This window comes from Rhinopithecus roxellana, chromosome 17 (assembly GCF_007565055.1).
Source record: "Rhinopithecus roxellana isolate Shanxi Qingling chromosome 17, ASM756505v1, whole genome shotgun sequence".
Lineage (NCBI taxonomy): Eukaryota > Metazoa > Chordata > Mammalia > Primates > Cercopithecidae > Rhinopithecus > Rhinopithecus roxellana.
In genome coordinates, this window is record NC_044565.1 from 54,831,629 (window position 1) to 54,850,690 (window position 19,062).

General features: G+C 45.0%; 1 protein-coding gene across 9 annotated transcripts in view; it reads left to right on the top strand.

Annotated features, from left to right (window-relative positions):
- MYT1L (myelin transcription factor 1 like) overlaps nucleotides 1-19,062 on the top strand; it is a 542,339-nt gene that overhangs the window by 316,983 nt on the left and 206,294 nt on the right. For all 9 annotated transcript variants that reach the window (XM_030921195.1, XM_030921201.1, XM_030921198.1 and 6 more), the window contains one exon: nucleotides 16,825-16,981. The gene's annotated coding sequence lies outside the window, so the exon portion shown is untranslated. The remainder of the gene's footprint in view (nucleotides 1-16,824; nucleotides 16,982-19,062) is intronic.

Below are 19,062 nucleotides of genomic sequence, written 5' to 3' on the forward strand. Positions count from 1 at the left end.
CAGAGTTCAAAAGCCTTGCGCTCTGACTCACCAAAGCCTTTCTTTCTGGCACACTCTCTAGCTTCTGCTTCTCATGGGGCTGCGCTGATGCCCCCTTAATTAACCCCTCTTAAGGGGAACTCCCATGAATCTTCTTCCCCGGAAACCTGCCGGCTCCGCCTCAGCTCCTGGGACCTAGTCCTCTTGCTTGCCCCAGCGCTGGCACTCGCTGCCTGCCTTGCTGGCTGTTCCTGGCCTAAATACATCTTATCTGCATTCATTTCTTTGCTTCTGTGAGCTCTGGGCTCTGGACTAAGCACTCAGATTATGAATCAGAGTCAGGCAGGGTGCCCATCCGGGATGCCCAGACACAGATGCCGGAGCTCCTGAGAAGCTGCCAGCAGCAGACGCCTGCGCTCCCTGCTGCAGAGGAAGGAGGATAAACACCTCCTCACCTTCCATGCAGACACGACCTTCCACCCACTCCTTTGACTCTGGTCTGCTGCTGATGAGCTCTGCCCTGCACGGTTCTTTCCCAGGATGACCGGCCTTCCCGGGACCGTCAGTAGTGAAGGGCAGATTATCACGTTTGCTGGAGCACAGGGCTGCTGTGAGCATTAATTAAGTCACTGTTTGGAAGGAACTTGGAGACCGCCCACAAAAGGCGGTTCACAAGGACAAGGGCTAGTTATTAAGGCATTAAATCCCCATGTTGCCACTAAATAGAGGCAGCTGAACTCTCTCTGACTGCTCAGGAAAAAAAAACAGGATTCCTGCCTATCCTACCCCGGGACAAAAGTGAAATAATAACGAGATGCACTTTACTCGCTCTCAAAGGTTTCTTTCATTTAAAAGGTGCAAAGAGGCGATCTACTCTTGATCTGGTTCTTCCTTAGCAGTTAGTTGTTGTTTACTAGGCAAATTGGCTGCATAGGAGAAGTCATGGGCATCCACATTTCTGGTCATAAGAATGGAGTTCCGGCAAGATCAAATCCTGTGATGCATGGAGCAAATACTTCTTCACCATACCTGTGCCTTAAAAGGTTTACGTGAGAAGGACTACACTTGGGACCTTAAACCAAACCGCCCGGGTGTGGGCACCATCCTCCACGCAGCAGCACGTGGATGCGTGAATGGCATTGCAGAACCCGCAGGGGTGCTTTGTGTTAGCAGAATTCAGTCACCCTTCTTGGAGCCCACCTGGGCAGTAGGGCTCTTGCCTTTCTGGTGAGAATTGCCCCTCATTTCTGAGTACTTCAGCCCAGCAAGATGGAGTAGGTGGCAGCCTGCCTCCAGCATGTTCTGACCTGCAGAGCAGTACCTGATCTGAAGCCTGGTTCCCCAGACATTCCCTGATCAGCAGCCGAAGTTACAGCCAGAAGCAGAATTCTGGGCATGGCAACATGTACCTGAGCCCTTGTGCCCTTGTGGTTCCAGGTTCCATGAGCCTCTGGTTCCAGGCCCCAGTGGGCCACACAGGCAATGAGTTTGGGTTAGTGTTCCAGGTTCTAGGCCTCAGGTCCCGGCTCACCAGGTGAGGCTGTGAAGAGGCAGAGCCCAGTGGCTGGATGGGAGGGTGTCAGAGGCCCCGCAGACACCGTTGCTGATGGGTGAGGATCTTGAGGATCTTAGCCTGGAGCAGAAGGGCACAAAGGGGGTTCCCATGCGCCATTCGAGGGAAGCCTCGCACCTGCGTCCAGGGAGGAAGTGACCCCTGGGCCTATGGGAAGTGGAGGCAGGAGTGAGTAGCTCAGGAGGTTTCAGTTGCTTCATTTGTGTTTCCTGAGTGTTCCTTGAGACATCACATGAGTGTATCAACAACTTTGAGTTATAATTCACAGGCCATAAAATTCACCCATTGGAAGCGTACACTTCAGTGTGTTCTAGTATTGCATCTTCTCCCGTATCTGTGGGATACACTCCAAGACCCTCAGTGGGTGCCTGAAACCGTGGACAGTGCCAAAACTCCATATTCTATGTTTTTTCACATACACACACCTTTGCAGTGAAGTTTAATTTAAAACTTTGGCCCAGGAAGAGGTTAACAATAATAACCAATGACGTGAAGTGATGACAACAAGCCAGCCTCGGTGCTCTAGCACCTGGGGCCATCCTCAAGTGCAGTGAGGGCTCCCTGCATACAACACTGCGGTAGGTACCATGGCGGTGGCTCTCATGACTCAGACAGCTCCCAAGTGACGGACAGGTGGGTAGGGTGTGCGGTGTGGACGGACGCACTGGACAAAGGAATGATTCACATCCCAGCCAGATGGAGCTGGAGGGCGGGAGATTTCATCATGAGCACACAATGGAAAATTCATCATGGTTTATTTATGGAATTTTCCATTGAATATTTTTGGACCATGGTTGACCTTGGGTATCTAAAACCACGAAAAGGAAAACCACAAGTAAGCGGGGCCTACGATAGTCACAGATATGGAACAAGTATCACCCAGTCAACTTTAAAACATTTTCATCACCTCAGAAAGAAACCCCATCACTCCCACATTCCCTGACTCTGGCCCTGAGTGGCCACTAATCTACCTTCTGCCTCTGCAACTTTCTCTATTCTGTACTTTTTGTGTAAATAGAATCATTAGACGTGGCCATTTGAGACTGACTTCTCTCACTCAGCATAATGTGTTCAACCTTCATTTATGTGGTAGCATCTATCAGTGCTTCATAACTTTTTATGGTAGATACATATTTCGTTATCTGTGAATCCATATATATCCCACATCAGTGAATTTTATTATATAAATAAGCCCCATTCTGTTTATCCATTCATGAGTAGATGGAAATTTGAGGAGATTACATTTTGGCTATCACAAATAAAGCGACAGTAAACATATACAGTCTTTATATGAATGTGTGAACACATTCTTATTGCTTCTCTAGGAGTGGAATTTCTGGGTCACATAGTGACGTGACTCTGGCCAAGCCATTCAGGAGCTGCCTCACTGTTTTCTAAAGTGACTGTACCGTTGACATTCTCACCATCAACGTGCAGCTTCTGATTTCCTCGATGCCGTAGCACCTGGGGCCATCCTCAAGTGCAATGAGGGCTCCCTGCCTACAACAAGTGACAACTGACCAGCACTTGTCAGCATCTGACGTTTGCTTCTGGACATCCCAGTGGGCATAGCATGGTCTCACTGTAGTTTTGATTTATACATTTCTGATGACTAATAATATTGACGATCTTTTTGTGTGTTTAGGGTTTTTTGCAGATTTTCTTTGGAGAAATATCTGTTTAGATCCTTTGCCAGTTGTTAATTGGGTTGTCGTTCTATTATTGATTTATAATAATTATTTATATATTCTGGATAGAAATCACTTATCAGTATATGATTTTTAAATATCTTCTCCCCTTCTGTAGATTTTTTTTTTCACTTTTGTGGTGGTGTATTTGCAACACAAAAGTCTGTTTTTTAAAATTTTGATAGCGTTCAATTTATCTACTTTTTTGTTGCTCATGCTTTTGTTCTCATATTTAAGAATATGTTGCCAAATCTGAGAGTTGTGTAGTTGCAGTGCAGTTCTTTTTTTTTTTTTTTTTTTTTTTTTTCCTGAGATGGAGTCTTGCTCTGTCAACCTGGCTGGCGTACAGTGGTGCAATCTCGGCTCACTGCAACCTCTGCCTCCCAGGTTCAAGTGATTCTTCTGCCTCAGCCTCCCTAGAAGTTAAGATTACAGGCACACGCCACCATGCCTGGCTAATTTTTTTGTATTTTTACTAGAGACGGGGTTTTGCCATGTTGGCCAGGCTGGTCTCAAACTCCTGACCTCAGGTGATCCACCCGCCTTGGCATCCCAAAGTGCTGGGATTACAGGCATGAGCCACCATGCCCAGCCTAGTTTTAGTTCTTATATGGATCCAAGTTTGGGTCTTGGATCCATTTTGAGTTTATTATTGTATACAGTGTGAGATAGGGACATGCTGGAGGCAGGCTGCCACCAACTCCATCTTGCTGTGCTGAAGTACGCAGAAATGAGTACTCCTGTTTGCATGGGGATATCTGGTTGGTTAAAAAGATGATTCTCTCCCCTTCGACTAGCCCCGGCACCCCTGTGAAGAGTCTGTTGACAGTAGATGCATCTTAATATGGATTCTGTGCCACTGAACAGAGTGGCACCACTCTGTCTTGATTGCTGTTGCTTTGTAGTGAGTTTTGAAGTCGGTCAGAAAGTGTTTGCCTTCCTACTTTGTTCTGTATGATGTTAGCTGTGGGTGTGGCTTCTAAATCTTAAAGTTCACAAAGCCATTGCATAGAAGATCATGGATTTAATCTTTGATCTTTTAATGGTAGAACATTCCTAGAAGGGTGTCGAATCGATCATTGGGTAGTTGCAGCCATGGGGAGTGTATCCAGAAGGTACCGAGACTTGACCCAGTGTAATGAATCTGTGGGTATGATGGAGAGACAGCAGCAGAGCGGCACCTCCTGTGTGCCTTTTTTCCTAACACACTGCTGTCACTGGCAGCGGGCCCTGTCTACACCCAGACAGCACCTAACCATCCCCACATTACACAGCTTGTTCATAGTCAAGCAGAACTTAACAACATATAGTCAGCCTCCAGACTTGCAGCTTCAAACATCTAGGTCTAGGGGAAAAATATTTGGCTTCCCATTCTTCAAAGTGTTTTCCCCCAGACCTGAAGGGTCATTTAGGAACAAGTTGTTTCTTAATCCCCTGCTGCCTATGCTTCTCACCTTCCTCACTCTTTACACAGAAAAGCAGCTGAGCAGGAGGAGAAACAGGAGAATCTACTCTGAAGTTCTGCCAGATGGGCACTGCCTTGGTGTACTCTCCATTTTACCCCATAGATGCCCAAAATGTAAAGGCAGAGCTTTTGCACAGCTTGAGAATGATCTTTAAAATGCAGTGGGAGGCTGGTTTCAAATATGCAAATCAATCAATGTGATGCATCCCATTAACAGAATGAAAGATTTTCAAACCCCATGATCATCTCAACAGACACAGAAAAAGCTTTTCACAAAGTTCAACACCCTTTCATGATAAAAAACAAAACAAAACAAAACAAAAACACCTCTTAACAGTTTAGGTATAGAAGAAAAGTTCCTCAGCATTATGAAGGCTATTATGTAAAACCTGCAGCTAACATAATTAACAGGGAGCAACTGAAACTTTCCCACTAAGATCCAGCAGAAAGCAGAGATGCCCTCCCTTGCCACTTCTATTCAGTATGGGATTAGAAGTACTAACAAGAACAGTCAGACAAGAAATGAAAGAAAATAAACAAAAGGGATCCATTTCAGAAGGAAGAAGTAACATTTCTCTATTTGCAGATGACATGATCCTATATGTGGAAAATCCCAGAGATTACACACAAAAATACTGTTAGAATTATGAATGAATTCAATAAAGTTGCAGAATACAAAATCAGCATACAAAAACCAGTAGCATTTGTGTAGACAAATAATAACCTAGCTGGAAAGTAAATCAATAAAACAATCCCATTTATGATAGTATCAAAAAAGATATTTTGGAATAAATTTAACAAAGGAGGTAAAAGATTTGTGCACTGAAAACTATAAAATGTTAAAGAAAGAAATGGAAAAAGGTACAAATAAATGAAAAGCTATTTCATGTTCATTAGGAAGAATTAATATTGTTAAAATGTCCATACTACCCAAAGTGATATACAGATTTAACACAATCCCTATTAAAATCTTCAATAGCGACAATAGGTATTTTCACAAACATTGGGAAAATATCCTAAAATGTTTGTAGAACCACAAAAAACTCGAAGAAGCCAGAAAAACAAAAAAAAAAAAAAACACTGAGAAGGAAAAACAAACTTGGAGGAATCATACTTCTTGATTTAAAATTATATTACAAAGCTATAGATATTGAAGCAGTATGATACTGGCATAAAAACAGAACCGTAGACCCATAGAACAGAACATAGAGCCCCAAAATAAATTGAAACACATATGTGCAACTAATTTTTGACAAAGTCACCAAGAGGACACAATGGGGAAAGGACAGTTCCTTCAATAAACAGTGCTGGGAAAACTGAATTTTCACATGGAAGATAGTAAAACTGGATCCTTGTCTTATACATTTGAAAAAAAATAACTCAAAATGGATGCAAGCCCTAAATGTAAAACCTGAAACCATAAAACTCATAGAAGAAAATGTTGGGGAAAATCTCCTTGACCTTTGTCACAGCAATACTTTTAAAAATGCTACCCAAAAGCTTAAATGACGAAACAAAAATAAATGGAGTACACCAAACTAAAAAGCTTCTGCACAGCCAAAGAAACAATATCAAAATGAAAAAGCACCCCATAGAGTGGGAAAAAAAGATGTCTGCAAATCACAGCTGATAAGGGGTTAATATCCAAAATGTGTAAATAACTCTTACAAATCAAGAGTAAAAATAAGGCAAATAATCCTCAAATGAGTGAAGATCCTAAACAGATATTTTTTAAAACAATAAATAAAAATGTCCAACAGGCAAATGAGAAGGTGTTCAACATCACTCCTCAAACGGGAAATGCAAAATAAAGCCATCATTGTACCCTCCTGGCCTGTTCTCCCTGCCCACTGCACAAATGAAGACCAGGGCATTGCAGTAAACCAAGGGTCTAATTAATGCCAGCCTGGCCACGGCCGTGGCAGATGGAGTTATTACTCAAATCGACCTCATGGAAGGCTTGTAGGTTAAGGGATTTTCAAGGACAGTTTGAGGAAAGGGTGGGGCGCCCAGGCAGTGGCTGCTTGCTGCCAACTGAATGGGATACAATCACGGTGTGGGAAGGCTCCCGCTGTGCACTGAGTGGTTTCTGGGTGGGGCCCCAGGAGCGAAAGAGTCATCTACTGGGGGGTCCACGTGGAGCCATGGGTGTCAGGCATGCAACAAAACCTGAAAAGATGCCTCAAAAAGCCGATCTTAGGTTCTACCATAGTGATGCTCTCTGCAGGACCTCCAGAATAATGGCTGGCCATCATGAATGTCTACACCTTAACAGAATTCAGGCTCCTCTTCTCCCCCTCACGGGGTGGTCTCTCATTAGCTTTACAAAGGCAGTTGGGTTTGGGGGAAGGCCTATCAATTATCATTTAAACTATCAACTAAATGTCTCCCGAAGCTAACTTGGCAGCTTGAGGCTAAAGGCAAAATGGCATTGGCTGGATCAGATCTTCCACTCCCAGAATTTTCTCACTGTTACCATTTATCAAAGGTGGTTTCATCAAAAATTACCACTTCACACCTGGAAGGACAGCTGTGTGAATGGAAAATAACAACTTGGGACCCCAATTCCCTCTGCCAAAAGAAAAAAAAAAATTAGACTGAAAGCTGAGTCATGCAAGAAGTTGCTTTTCCTTTTGTTCCTAAGCAGATAGCTACAGATAAAAGGTTAAATGTCTCCACAGGCGGCAACTCCTCATTCACCTTATCTTACGTAAAGTGCCAGTTTTCCCTGTTAAGTATTGAAGCTCTCAAATTCATCTTTGGAGAAAGGCACAGACTGTTTCTGTAATTTTGTTCTTCTTTTTTTTTTTTTTCCTTAACCTTGGCAAAATAACCTTCTAAACTGATTGAGACCCATCTCAGATACTTTTTGGTTTACAACTATTATCCAAAAGTCAAGAGATAACAAGGGCTGGTGAGGGTGTGGACAAAAGGGAAGCCTTGCACACTATAATGGGAATGTGGGTTGGTACAGCCACTATGAAAAAGAGCACATTAAAAATAGAACAGCCACGTGACCCACCAGTCCTCCTGAGGAAATTCCCAAAGGAGACAAAATCAATGCCTTGCAAGGATGCCTGCAACGCCCATGTTCATTGCAGCATGATTCACAGTAGCCAAGATACAAAAGCAAAACCTGATGGACAAATGGATAGAAAAAATGTGGGGGATATATATATATCTTCAATGGAGTGTTATTCAGCCTTAAGAAGATTGCAATCCTGCTATTTGCCACAATATAGATATACCCAGAAAATATTATACTAATATAAGTCAGATACAGAAAGAAAAATATTGTATTATCTCACTTAAATGTGAGATGATAAATAAGTTATCTCACTTAAATGTGAGATAATACAATATTTTTTCTTTTTTTTTTTTTTCTAAAAAGCTCAGGCTGGACCCGGTGGCTCAGGCCTATAATCCCAGCACTTTGGGAGGCTGAAGGGGGATGGATCATTTGAGCTCAGGAGTTGGAGACCAGTCTGGCCAACATGGTGAAACCCCATCTCTACTAAAAATACAAAAATTAGCCAATTATGGTGATGTGCATTTGTAGTCTCAGCTACTTCGGAGGCTGAGGTGGGAGGATCACTTGAGCCTGGGAGGCAGAGGTTGCAGTGAGCCAAGATCATGCCACTGCACTCCAGCCTGGGTGACAGAGTAAGACCCTGTCTCAGAAAAGTAAAAATTAAAAATAAAAGCTCAAATACACATAGGTGAGAATGAAATGGTGGTTATGGGTGGGGGGATGGGGAGATATAAGTCAAATGATACAAAATAGCAGATATGTGGGATGATCAAGTCTAGAGATCTAATGCCCAATATGAAAACTAAAGTTAATAAAATTATACTGTGTTAGAGGCTTTGCTAAATAAGTAGATTTTAGCTGCTCTTGTCACAAAAAAGTAACCGTGATAATAAATAAGTTAATTTGTTTCACTATAGTAAGCATTCTATGATGTATGTGTATCCCATATCAACATGTTGTAAACATTAAATATACATTATAAAATTTATTTTTTTAAATTCAGTGGAGAAACTAGGCTAGTAAGCAGACTGTTAGGGTACCACATAATGATGTGCTTTGTGTCTGAAGTAGGAAAGGGTGCAAAAGAAAGAAGGCATGCAGGAAAGAATGCATGCAGGAAAGAATGCATGCAGGAGAGAAGGCATGCAGGAGAGAAGGCATGCAGGAGAGAAGGCATGGAGGAGAGAAGGCATGCAGGAGAGAAGGCATGCAGGAGAGAACGCATGCAGCAGAGAAGGCATGCAGGAGAGAAGGCATGCAGGAGAGAAGGCATGCAGGAGAGAAGGCATGCAGGAGAGAACGCATGAGAGAAGGCGTGCAGGAGAGAAGGCGTGCAGGAGAGAAGGCGTGCAGGAGAGAAGGCGTGCAGGAGAGAACGCATGAGAGAAGGCGTGCAGGAGAGAAGGCGTGCAGGAGAGAACGCGTGCAGGAGAGAACGCATGAGAGAAGGCGTGCAGGAGAGAAGGCGTGCAGGAGAGAACGCGTGCAGGAGAGAAGGCGTGCAGGAGAGAAGGCATGCAGGAGAGAACGCATGAGAGAAGGCATGCAGGAGAGAAGGCGTGCAGGAGAGAACGCGTGCAGGAGAGAACGCGTGCAGGAGAGAACGCATGCAGGAAATAATGCATTCACAAAAGGCATGAATCAATATATTATGCTTCTTGATGGAAAAGGAAGCATGGTGCACTGAGGGAGTGGAGTGGGGGTGCCTGAAGCAGCCGGGCCTGGGGCCATGAGAGCAGGTGCTGCTCCCAGAGGCTGAGGGGAGACTTAGGGAATGCGGGGGTCCGCACAGGGAGGTGTGCAGACATGGAGGAGGCTCGGTGGCCCTGGACACCCACAGGCCCCACACCAGGGTGCTGGCTTACCTCGAAGGTGATGGGGTGGCACTGAAGACTCAGCTGCAGGAAGGGGACATCTCACAAAGACATAGAGAAGGGGCAGGAGGGACCAAGGCACCCACCCCAGGAGAGAAACCCCTGTGGCTGCCTGAGGAAGAAGCAGCAGGCCCACGGGCCATGGTCCATCAGCGGGAATCAAGCCACACAGCAGGAGGGAGAGAAGAGCTCTACTGAGAGGTACCGGGAGGCTGAGAGGAGCTACCCAGAGGCCAAGGCCATGGGCCTGGATGATGGTGGATGAGCCTGGGCTGCAGGCCTGGGTAGTTACTATTCACTGTCACAGGGAACATGGAGGAGAAGGCTGAGGGGTGTTTAATAAGTGACCCTCCTACCTGCTGACTTTTTCAATAATTTGTGTGAAACGTCACGTGGAAAAGCCCAAAAGGCCTTTGGCAGGAAGTGTGAGGCTGTGTTGAGACACACACACCAGAAGCACAGATGCCCCCCATGCAGAGCAGGCCATGGGAATGGAGCAAGGCTAACTGGAAAATGGGATGAGGACTCAAGAAGAACACGTGCATATTTTGGAGCAGTTGTAAGCTTACCCCGGGGTTGATGTGGAGGCACAGATTGGTTCTTAGTAAGTCCCAAGATGTGTTAGTCCATTCTCACACCACTATAAGGACACATGGAAGACTAAGTAATTTATAAAGAAAAGAGGTTTAATCAACTCATGCTTTTTTTTTTTTTTTTTTTTTTTTGAGACAGAGTCTCGCTTTATCGCACAGGCTGGAGTGCAGGGGCCGGATTTCAGCTCACTGCAAGCTCCGCCTTCTGCGTTTACGCCATTCTCCTGCCTCAGCCTCCGAGTAGCTGGGACTACAGGCGCCCGCCACCTCGCCCAGCTAGTTTTTTTTTTTTTTTTTTTTTTTTAGTAGAGACGGGGTTTCACCATGTTAGCCAGGATGGTCTCGATCTCCAGATCTCGTGATCCGCCCGTCTCGGCCTCCCAAAGTGCTGGGATTACAGGCTTGAGCCACCGTGCCAAGCCCAACTCATGCTTTAACATAGCTGGGAAGGCCTCAGGAAACTTACAATCCTGGCAGAAGGTAAAAAGGAAGCAAGGCACTTTCTTCACAAGGTGGCAGGAAGGAGAAGTGCAAGTAGGGGAAATGCCAGATGCTTATAAAACCATCAGATCCCTTGAAACTCGCTCTCTATCATGAGAACAGCATGGGGGAAACCGCCCTACCCCCTTGATCCAGTTACCTCCTCCTGGTCCTGCCCTTGACATGTGGGGCCTGTGGGGATTACAATTCAAGGTGAGATTTGGGTGGGGACACATATCACAAGCCTAAACTATCATGCTGAATATTTACCCTGAAAAACGTTGACCCTACCCTGTGAGTAGGGAGAAATGATTACACCCTTTTGCAGTTAGTGTAATGCTTGGTCCACTGAAGGCATGAGGGTCTTGGGATGCTTCTGGAGTCACTTCATACTTTCCATCCTCATTGTCTCTTAGGCAGCCTGGAGGACAACATGGGCCCGACACTTACCAGTGGCATCCAATGATAGACCAACTGAAGCATGTGGCATACACAGAAAGCAGTTTTGAAATTGAATTCTATATGAAACTGAGAGATACACAACTGTACTTTACAACTGATATCATAGATAATGTTTTCAGTATCTTACTATCGTAAGTGGTGACGAGGTATTGGGCTAGAAGAGGTCAAGGCAGGCGCCGCTGTTCCGGCAGCAGCAGAGAACCAACCACGCGATCACACACCAAATCTCATGGTCGAGAGACCATGGAGAAAATACACCCCAGCTAACTTATACCGGTGTTTCTCCAGCTATGGCCACAATTCGTTTGTGAGTTGTGATATCAACCTGAGGAGGCAATACTAATATCAACAAAAAGACGTAAAATGGAAAGTATTTGAGGATGTCGTACATACTAAGAACGTGTTGTTCTGTGAAATGTTTGATTTTATCATGGTTTCAAATCTCTCTATAATATGCATAGGATGTGCACACGGGATCAAGATGTATAATCTGCTTCTCACCATGGAGCAGGGTTAAAACATGACAGCCACGATCCTATTTCCAGGTAGAAAGAAGGTGACCCCCCTCTGAGCAGGAGGAACTGGAGGTAACAAGACCCCTTCAAGGAATGAAAAAGTAAACCAAGAATCCCCGGGGCACCAGGTTGGAACCAGGCCCTTTTTTCAGCTGAACTCTGAGGTGCTAAGAGGTCATGCCCAACAAGGGGAACCCAGGAGGTCCTGACATTGTTCACTGTTTTACTTTTGCCTGAATTGCTTCAGGACACCCTGTGCTTCCTCTCATGACTTACTCATAAACTGTGCAAAAATGACCAAATTGTGTACCCTTTCCAGCTTCTGTCCACCATCTACACAATGGGGCTAATGGCATCCACGTTCTACAGTTGTGAGGAGCAGGGACACGGTAGCACTGGCCCTGAGCAGAGACGCCCTCACTCACTTCTTTATCCCTTTATTTCTTCACTCTATTATTGATCAGATGTTTACATGTAAGGTACCTTGTGTGAGATATTAATCACACAGTAGTGAGACTTGATCTCTATCCTCTTGTAAAGACAAGAATTCACCAAAATAAATGCAAATGTGTGACTGTGACAAAAGCTAATTTTGAAAATTAAAATTGGAGTACTGAAAATTTAAAGTGCAATTGAGGAAGTCAAAGGTAAATGTTAGAAAACCTTCCGGGCCGCGCGCGGTGGCTCAAGCCTGTAATCCCAGCACTTTGGGAGGCCGAGACGGGCGGATCACGAGGTCAGGCGATCGAGACCATCCTGGCTAACACGGTGAAACCCCGTCTCTACTAAAAAATATAAAAAACTAGCCAGGTGAGGTGGCGGGCGCCTGTAGTCCCAGCTCCTTGGGAGGCTGAGGCAGGAGAATGGCGTGAACCCGGGAGGCGGAGCTTGCAGTGAGCTGAGATCCGGCCACTGCACTCCAGCCCGGGCGACAGAGCAAGACTCCGTCTCAAAAAAATAAAAAAAGAAAAGGAAAACCTTCCGGAACATAGAGAAGAAAAAGAGATTAAAAAAAAAAAAAAGGCTAAAACCAATGGAAGATAAATTTAGACAATTCAACAATCCAAATCAATTTAGTAGTAGAAATTCAAACAAACTAATAATAATAATAAAGGAAATAAAGAGGGGAAAATTAATAAAGAAAGAAGAAAGTTCTGGGAGGTGAACAGTTTTCAGGTTGTGTGGGGGCACTCATGTCAAGCAATAAGAATGAAAAAAACCTAAACTCATCAAACTCCAGAAAACCAACAGGAAGAGAAGACCCTAGAGCTGTTTAGAGAGAAAACCTGTGCTTCTGAGCTTCCTGGGGGAACCAGGATCAGACTGCAGACTGGCCTGGCAATGGAGTGGAACCGTTCGTAAACCTGAACACTATACATGCATAGCATAGAATAAAATAGCCTCAGGGCCTTTGCAGCCTTGGGAGAGATGATTATCCCCTTAGTAAAATAGACATTTCCAACATGCAGGGCCTCGAAACCCTTACTTGGAGGTCCCCATTCTGAAAAATGCCTGGGGCTCTGTGTCCACAAACTGGAGAAGAAATCCAAGAAAGAATGGTGTGGGACACTCAAACCATGGGATTCATAAGGAACCCAAAATAAACAACCCGCTGCCCTCAGGTCACATGGAGTCTGCTGTAGCCGGAGGGCGGGGTGGGGAGGAGGGGAAGGGTGCCGGCACAGCCCCTACACACCACACCCACCCTGTGGTCCCGCTGAGACAGGACCTGCCCAGCCCAGGGCGGGGCGCCCAGCCCTCAGGCCAGCTCTTCTTGTCGGGCTCTGGAGACGGCCACTTACGAATGCTTGGTTTTCAAAATCAAATACACAGAAACAAAATAGGCCGGATAACTTGCTTGCCTAAAATAGATGTTCCAGAGGAAATTTCTGCCTCTGACTTTAAATATTTTTTTTTTAATGAACTAGGAGCCACAAAAGGGAGATTTTGGTAGGTTCTCGACCCCCCTGCCCTGGGACAGGACTCTGTGCACCAGTGGTGGCTGCAGAGGCTGGGGGGACAGACTCGCTGCCCTGCTCCTGCCCAGGGAGGGGAGCTTTGGGTTTTGTGCAGTACTTTGTTCTGGAGTCATGTGCAGCCACCTTCTGATCAGAATAACGTGGACGGATTTCAGGCAGGGAACTTCTTCCATCTCATCATTATTCCTTGTTCTGTTGGCTCTTTAAGGAGCATTGTCTAGCATAAGGTTATTGTTCATAAAATCCCACAAATGAGCATGCTTTATATGACAACTTTAATAAGAACCTCACACCCATTTTAATTTATACTATGTATATGAATTGTAGCATAGTTTGCTTGTCATTCATTAATAACTGTTTAATTTTTAGATATTATGAGCTAGTCATATGTATGTTTCTTGATATTATTACTAATATTCCATTGACATTAGCTGATTGCAAAATGCTTTTTAAAATAACTATAGCTTTATAAAATAATTTACTAAAAAAAGCAAACACCCCACATATGACACAGCATGAAAACTGAGCATGTTGCCAATGTATTAACTCATTTTAATTTTATTTTAATAGATTTTTCTCATTTATTGACCCCAAAGGTGGTAAATTTAAAGATGGCCATGGAATTTCTTTTTTACCCAAAAATACATTTATATATATATATATATATATATATATATATATTTTTTTTTTTTTTTTTTTGAGACGGAGTCTTTCTCTGTCGCCCGGGCTGGAGTGCAGTGGCCGGATCTCAGCTCACTGCAAGCTCCGCCTCCCGGGTTTACGCCATTCTCCTGCCTCAGCCTCCCGAGTAGCTGGGACTACAGGCGGCCGCCATTTCGCCCGGCTAGTTTTTTTGTATTTTTTTTTAGTAGAGACGGGGTTTCACCGTGTTAGCCAGGATGGTCTCGATCTCCTGACCTCGTGATCCACCCGTCTCGGCCTCCCAAAGTGCTGGGATTACAGGCTTGAGCCAACATTTTTATATTTTTAAATTTTCTGTTCTTTCATACTTTCCATTTGTCTTTACACCCAAAATAAATTATTTTTCTACATATTTAAGATGGCAACTGTGTCCATTCCAGCTTCTCTCTATTCTTTCTCTCCACCTTGCCTTGAGTTTATGTAGCGATGTCTTACCTATCTGTTTTCTACTGCGTTAGCCGTGTCTAGCAGAGTCCCAGAGACTCAGCCCTCAGTCAAGGGTGGGCACATTCATTGGTCACACTCACATGTTGGGAGCCAGAGTTTTCTGTATGTAACCTTTGCTGCTTGTCTAGATCATCCCAGTTAGATATTAGAAACTGAAAATGTATATTAATAAATTGATGTCTAGCGATATTAATATCACTGCCCACTATCATTTATTGAGCATTTAATGATAAGCCAGACAGTTTTGATGTATTATTTAATTCAGACATTGAAAGTCTAGGAAGTTAATGCTTATAAAACAACATGCTCAAATCATGAAGTAGTAAGTGGTAGTGCTTTTATAACCCCATTCTGGCTAATTGCAAATTGTTTAACCGTTAAAGATTTTGCTTGTTGGTTGAGTCACATGTACAGCATTGTCTGAGCAGTTAGAATCCATCTTCACGGGGCAATGCAAACATTTTCTTTCTCTTTTTCTTTCTTTTGTTTTCTTTTTTGTTTTTCCAGTGAATCCATATTAACCATTAGGAGCAGGCACATAAGATCCAAAGGCGGGTAGGAATTGTGTGGGCCCTGGGGTCTCGCATAACAGAGGATTCTGTAAGATAGTTCAGAGTTCATGGTAACATGTAGGGGAGTTATTATATCCAAAGGAGGGATAAGAGAAGTTCTTTCGTTTTAAACTACAATGTAGTAGAGAAAAAAGATCAATTTGGTCTAATTCCTTTCTCTTTCAAGGGACTAATCAGGACTTTTAACCTTCTGGGGTTCATATCCACCATTATGTTCTTGACAAGATATACATGCTCCATCCCTTATTAACTGTGTGTGTGGATGAAATTGTTCTTTGGGGAAAATTAAGTACACAGGAAAGGGTTTGGGGCTCAGTCCCTAATGGTCAGCAGAAGTGGACAAGGTGGGCTGGTTTCCAGGTTGAAGGAAAAGATTTGCAAAATCTGGGGAAAATGGCCCTATTATGACTCCCTGTGTTTTTATTTAACTCTACTCTCCGGTTTCCTGTTGCTCAAATGAGGAATTGCATAGAAAGTGGGATGGCACTTCCATAAGGGTTATCTGCATTAAGCTGCATCATTGCAGGGGCTCAGGGCTGTCTGCTCACTTGACCTGTTGAGGTTCAAAACAGCCCAGAGAGTTTTAGTCCTGTCAGCGCTGGAGAGCAGGAAGCACCAAATCCTTTGGAACGGAAATCATAAGGCGCCACTTCTCCAGTGTCACCACCCAAGGCTCCCCTGGGACCTAGTGGCGAGACTCAGATTCCCTGACCCGTATCTTAGCGCTGTGGGTCCTTCCTGAGCATGTGTAGGAACAGCCTTAGTTCACGGTGGGAAGAACTGTACTAGATCTTAACACAGATAATTCGGTTTCAGTCATTGTCTCCTTCTAACTGGGGAGTTCTGAGCACATATTTCACCCTCTCCGAGTATCAGTTTCTTTATTCGTAAAAGTCACATAAAGTTCAATTGATGGCCAAATGACATAACGGGCAAGAAAGTGTTTTGTAAGGTTTTTAATTCTACGAATTTTAAGGAGACTAGGCTGATCCTCTCACGCCAGAAGTCCCTGGAGACATCACAGAATGAATAAGGGTGACAGTGGGAATCCTGGTGTGGAGCTCCTCCGATGCTGCCGCACAGGCTGAGTCTACCCCGAGTCTGGGCAGGAGGGAGGATAAGGCTGCGTGCAGGGCTTCTGGTCCACAGGAACTGGGAGCTCATGGAACCGTCTCAGGCAGAGCACAGAGCTGACGTAGATGGCAGAGAACAAGCCTTCCCAGCCGGGGCTTGCTCCCACAGGAGCCTGGGCAAGGGTCACAGTCCAAACAGCAGGCGTCAAATCTAGGAGAATAAACTGTAAAGGGGAATGCGTTGTTCACGGACATGAAAGAGAACGTTTGGTTCCTGGAGGAAGCTGATGTGTGCATGTTGACGGTTGCAAAGAGGACACCCTGTGTATGTCTCTTCCTAAGGTGGTGATGAATTCATGAGGTGCTGTATATTGCTTTTCATATTTTGCAGATGGAGAAATCAAGGCACAGAGAGATTAAGTGACTTTGCCACAGTCACAAGCTGGAGAGGACCAGGAGTAGAGCTTAGAGCGAGCCCCTAACTCTGGGCCTGCGTCCTGCCAGGAGTCACGCTGCCTCCGTTCCTAGGAGAGAAGACTTCCTGTAAGGTAAAGGCAGCCCACCTCCACTCGGTTCTGTGCGGCCCGCACTGAGGCAGGGCGGCCCTCACTCACTAGGTAAAGGCGGCCCGTCTTCGTTCGGTTCTGTGCAGCCTATGCTGAGGCAGGATGGCCCCCACTGTAGACGGTTAGGTTGTGTGCTCTCTGCGTGTGTGAAAAGAACTAAATAAACAGCAGCACTCACATCTCCTAGCCTGGGTTTGCTAGCCTGTTCCAGACCACATTGTCCACAAACCACTTCCTTATATGGTCAAAACAATTAGCCTGCACACCGCTTCCTCCACCTCAGCCTCTCCGGTCCTTCCCTCTTCCACTTTCCATCCTTGGAAGGTATCTTGGCTTTTTCTTCTAAACCATTCCTTCAGATTTCCCCCTGTCCTCTTTTATGTCCATCACGTCTTCTTTTCTGATGGCTGGATTGACCCCATCTTGGATACTAAGAAACAAAGAGAGCAGCTTCCTTCCTCCCTCTTGTAGCTGTTCACTTGCCTCTGTCCCCTAGGACTGTCCTGGGCAAAGCACTGCCCACCTCCCTGGCACCTGCCCAGTGCAGCGGCTCTGAGAATCCTACCGCATTCTCCTGGGACTCCCCTTGGGAAAGGAGCAACAAGCCCAGGCACTATTGGCTGGGACGGGGATTTCGGCCTCAGCTGGTCCCACGCCCATCACCCGGGGACAAAGCCTCTGTGCTCCAACCCCACATGGGATGGCCTCGCTCACGCTCAGCCACTACCCAGCAGTGGTCAGCGAGAGACCACCTGCTTGCTTCCTTCAGTCCTCCCCCTACAGCGGCTGTGCTGACAACATAATACTCCTTCCTCTTCTCTTCCACCCTTTCTAGAACTTCCTCTTTTCTTCTGCAACAGGCAGGGTTTTTTTAGGGTTTTCTCCTATTATTTAGAATGCTCTTGTTGATGCTTTTTTTTTTCTTCTATTCCTGCTCCTTGAAGGGAGGGCAGTGTGATATTAGTGGTGCATTTCTCTCATGGAGAAGGGCACTCCCGGGAAGAGAGCGCAGTGAGGACGACAGTCTGGCGAACTCACAGCTACCGCCCCAGGCACATGGCAGCACCCCCTTATGCGTGTGGAGCCCTGTGCATTTTCCGGATTCTTCCACATGTGTTAGAATGCTCACATCCACCGACTGCCACATGAGCACACAGGAAAGACATTCCTGTGGCATAGTTCATGCAGATGATAAAATTGAGGCCTGAAAGTTAAAGAGACACAGTAAGTAGGAAAAAACGAAAACAACACTATTCCAAGCCCATGCCCTGTCTCTAAACTTCATGTTTCCCATTTAATAATCTTCAGAGCATTTTCATTTCTATTACTTTTCTGTGGAACAACATATTTCCACCCCCGTGAATATTTAACATATGTCACAGAGTCCACATTCTATCACTTGTAGACACAGGATTCTCTAAGTTTTCTGTTCTTTATTCTTTTAGTATTTTCCTCCCCCTAAAAAATAAGTAATTTTACAAAATGGATTAAAAAGAATTTGCAAACTAGAAAAATCATTAAGATAATTTCAAATACCTGCAAAAATGGGAAGTTCTAGTAATATTTTTCTATGGCAAAACATATTTGAATATTTGATTTTAAATTTTTTTACCACATCACTAAAATCTGAATTCGGGAGAAGTAGAGACAGAAAATGCTGGATATAAACCAGATGGAGTCTGGGAAGCAGGCCTATAGGTCAGCAGTACAGAACACTGTCTATTTCTTATTAAAAGCAGCTCTTTCGTTACATTTGTGTGTTTTGTAGTTATCAAAAGGAGATAGCTTGTTTTTTCACTTGCACTGTAGCCACACATCCTCTGGGACAGGCATTCATTAGGGAGGGAGCCAACACCTCTGAACATCACCAGGAGGCAGCATGGCCTGCAGGGCCGGGGAGGGGGGGGGCCGCGGGGGCCGCGAGCCAGATGCCCCCAGGAGGATTCGCCGGGAGGAGGGAGCAGGGCATGAGACCAGGGCTGAGCCTGGTGAGGGCATGGGAAGGAACGGTCCCATGGGGGGACTTGGCCACTCACCCCAAAATGCAAGCCTCAGGGAGAAAG